At 37.2% G+C, this 4,371-nt stretch overlaps 1 non-coding gene across 1 annotated transcript; it reads right to left on the reverse strand.

Moving 5' to 3' along the window:
- Positions 1-2,208: 2,208 nt before the first annotated feature.
- LOC132211639 (U2 spliceosomal RNA) lies at positions 2,209-2,395 on the reverse strand. Its single transcript, XR_009447532.1, has one exon. It is a non-coding gene; the product is annotated as a U2 spliceosomal RNA (small nuclear RNA).
- Positions 2,396-4,371: the final 1,976 nt, after the last annotated feature.

Below are 4,371 nucleotides of genomic sequence, written 5' to 3' on the forward strand. Positions count from 1 at the left end.
TGATGTCCATCCCTGATAAATTTGAGTCCTCTTAAATGTAAAAGCCAAGAAAGGCATTTTATTTTTTAATATTAAAATAGGTATCTAATTTAACTCTCATTTTCCTATACCTCTGCCAACCTTGAGTTTCACTAAAACTCAGATTGGACCTCCACCACAACCTTAGTCAAACTCTTCGGGGAAGATCTGTAATACTCCTTAATGATCTGCTCCAGTGTATCATGTTAAACAAAACTGTTCACAGCCAAAAGAAAGGGCTTATTGAGCCATATGCTGGTCGGAGAAGCACCAGGTCATTGGGCATGAAGTCTGAACCAGTGGCAGCAGGGCCAGATGGAGGAGACAACATGTCTGCGGTCCTGGGGTTGGCGGGCTCTTTTACACATCACGTCACATAGGGGACGGAAGTTGCAAGTTGTTTAGAAACAATTTACATGGGCTATAGGTAAAGGGGCTGTGAGAGGATGAAGCAGGGATAGTTATGGGGCAGGTGCATCATCCACAAGGGAGAAGTATTTGTTCCTTTGGATTGGTTGGGGGCAACGGTCCAGACAGTTTATGCGTAAGCAAGAAGCAGAACTACCTGATATTCCCCGGTGTCTGGCTATTCTCCTTAGGTGATTGCAAAAATAGCCACCTGGAAATTAATTCCAACTTACGCTCCGGAATGTAAGCGGTCTTTTGTTGGTTTTTCCCTGCAGTTGATAACTGATCTACTTCTCTTGTCTCTTCCACCCTCAGGCCTGCTGTAATTTAACTTAGGATGTCTCAGAATTTTCTCCTTGTCAATCACTTACTTTAAGAAAATTCTTTTGGGATGCCCCTTGAAACCATAGTTTAAAACAAGTGTTTGTTCTTGCATTATCTTTAGTAGAGATAAAAAACTGTGATAAAATAAATCTATGCACATTGGGGGAAAAGTTTTAAGTTATTTCCCAGTCTTTACTAAATTAACCCTATTCTCATCTTAAAGGTTTCAGCTTTCAACTTTTAGTCATCTTAATTCGTAGGGAGGGACCCCTCATCAGTTTCTCCATGTTATGATATATATTGTTTTCCATAGTGCTGTACCAATTTACATTCTCAACTGCAGTGAATTCGGGTTCCTTTTCAGTGAAACAGTATGGCAGTTTCTCAAAAAATTAAGAATTTAGTTACCATATGAGCAGCAATCCCTCTTTTGGGTGTCTACCCAAAACACTTGAAACATTTATTCTCAGATGTTTTTTTTTTGCAAAGATATATACACCTTTATGTTCTTTACAGCATTATTTACAGTGGGTGGCCAAGACATGGAGGCAACCAAAGTGTCTTTTGATAGAGGATTGGATAAAGGAGTACTACTCAGTCATAAGAAAAGATAAAATACTGCCACTTGTAACAGCATGGATGAATCTTAAAAATATTATGCTAAGTGAAATGTCAGAAAAAGCTTAGAACCATATGGTTTCACTCATATGTGAGATATAAAACTGAAGCTCATAGATACAGAAAACAGTCTAGTGCAGCCGTGGGCAAACTACGGCCCACGGGCCAGATCCGGCCCATTTGAAATCAATAAAACTAAAAAAAAAAAAAAGACCGTACCCTTTTATGTAATGATGTTTACTTTGAATTTATATTAGTTCACACAAACACTCCATCCATGCTTTTGTTCCAGCCTTCCGGTCCAGTTTAAGAACCCATTGTGGCCCTCGAGTCAAAAAGTTTGCCCACCCCTGGTAGTGGTTAGCAGAGTGAAAGGAGGGTAGTAAAGGGTAAAGGGGGCCAAATATATGGTGATGGGAGATGATTTGACTTTGGGTGCTGGGTACACAATGCAATACATAGATCATGTATCATGGAAATGTACACTTGAAACATATACAATCCTATTAACCAATGTCGCCCTAATAAATCTATTTTTTTTTTAAAAATCCCAAGGATGAGAAAAGTTTAATATAAAAAAAGATACAAACTAACCAATTGGAAATAAATTTTTAATGCATCAAGTAGGAATAACTAATTATGCACGTTGAGGGGAAAATTTTCCACAATAAAATTTCTAGATAGAAGTTAAAGTCTCGGCACATGTTTCTCCTCAGATAAAAATAACATGTGCAGTTCTTTAATATTCTCTTTTAAAAGATGATACAAAGACGTGGTGAAACTATTCTGCTCACTGTGTCAACATTCCTTTGAGAGGAAAGAAAGAAAATGATATGTTGTTGGGAGTTCTTTAATTTAACTCCACAAAGATTGAAAAACGTTTTGACTTGCAAAGACACTTTTACTGAGCTGTAAAACTGCCTGTCTCCCTCCCAGACTCTCCTGTATACAAATGCATTTCTAATTTTTATTAAACTGATAAGAACAGATACTACACTTGATCTTAGCCAAAAGGCCGAGAAGCGATGATTTCTAATTTTTATAAAGTGCTACTTTGATCATTTTCGTTCCTTGGTCAAAATTGATTACAGCTTTTTACTGTGTGTCAGATTATGTCTATACATTTTTTTTCAAGATTCTTGATAATCTCTATCTTTCCCAAATTTTTATTTCACATTTCCCCATCATAAAATGTATTACCTTTATTTTACTGCCTTTTAGTCCCCTGTCAATTCCAATATGTATGGATTTATACACACAGTACTCACACACACACACACACACACACACACACACACACACTCATACACACGCACACACTATATTTCATATTCTGGCCATGGGATTCTTACTTATACTTTTTCCCTTTCCTGATGCCTCCTTATATGTTTTTTTTCTTCTTCTCCTAGCCAGATTCTAAACTTCTTTAAACTTCAATTTCCTTCTAGGAAGTTCTGTTTCCCTGTAGGAGGCTGCTCTGACAACATTTTTCTCAATTATCCCTGCTACTTATGAAGCAGGAGACTATCCAGTGCTCAATTAAATACCATTTTATAGTGCTTTCTAATCTTTTAGAGGCTATATTATAATTTTTTAGCTTCCTTTATATCTCTCACAGTCCTGGGCACATAAATATTCAATCTCAACAACCCCCTTTCGCCCTTTCTGTAGAGGGCTGCAGCAAAGACTTATATGAAGGCTGCACAACATCCTTCTATGAAGAACGCAAGCTATCAAAAGTGTCCATCAACACCCTTCTGTTGGGTAGATAAAGGCAATCAGGCTCACTGGAAGCCACCTTAGTTATCACCATCCCTGTGGACCAAGAAAAGAGGAAATGGCCCTCCCCATTGTCAGACCTCCTCCTCCTCTCTCCAAATCTGAATTCTGTGAGACCTGGTCTCCAGGCTCTGATCAATGACAATCTTCATAAAGCCTACTTTCTTCCACAATCTTTTGATGCAAGACCCTCTATTTATCATCTTCCGTGTTCTGACCTTCACAATACTCATCTCTGTTGACAATATCACTTCTTTTACTTCTTTTCAAGCTCTTTCCTGTGTCTTCTGAAACTCGGTCCAACACATCAGTTAAGTGAACATTCCTTTACTTTATTACGTTACTATAAACTTGACATTTCCAAATCACTTCTCCTGAAGGTTTCATAACACAAATATCTCAGGGTCAGAATGTATGATTCCAAGATCCATGTCTTCCTTATTTCCTCATGCCACTGCTGGACATGTGACCCAGCCTTTCATAAAAAAACAAAAACAAAACTATAACTTTGTAACTCCTGCCAATCTCCCCATTTTTTGCTATCTTCCATTAATCTCTGTTATTATCATACCAGAAATGCCTCTCTGTTACTGTCATACTAGAGTATGCTCATTCGATTTCCCCTAACGAAGTCTTGCATAGAGCAGAAGTTTTCATATTAATAAAATCGCACTTATCAATTCTTTTTCCTTCATGGATCAAGCTTTTGATGTTGTACTTAAAAAACTCATCACCAAAACCAAAGCCACCTAGTTTTTCTTTCATGTTTTCCTTTAATCGTTTTACAGTTTTGTTTTATGTTTATGTCTATAATCCACTTTGAATTAAATTTTGTGTAAAATGTAAGACTTTTGGCTTACAATTTTTTTTTTTGCGTATAGATGTCTAATTGTTCCAGCATTAATTGTTTTGAAGATAATTTTTTTTCTCCATGGGATTGCTTTTGCACATTGGTCAAAATCAGTTAACTATGTTTGTTTGGGCCTCTCTGTGCTCTCTGTTCTGACCCATTGATCTATGTGCTCATGCTTCCACCAATACCCCGCTATTGTTTACTTTAGAGTCTTTAGTCTTGAAATCAAGTAGTATGAGTTCTTCACCTTTGTTCTCCTTTAATTGATATGATTACATGTGTTTTCTTCCTTAGCTTGTTGGTATGCTAGATTACATTGATTGATTTCTGAATGTTGTACCAGCTTTGCATTTCTGGAGTTAAGTCTCTCT

Source organism: Myotis daubentonii, chromosome 10 (genome assembly GCF_963259705.1).
Source record: "Myotis daubentonii chromosome 10, mMyoDau2.1, whole genome shotgun sequence".
Taxonomy (NCBI): domain Eukaryota; kingdom Metazoa; phylum Chordata; class Mammalia; order Chiroptera; family Vespertilionidae; genus Myotis; species Myotis daubentonii.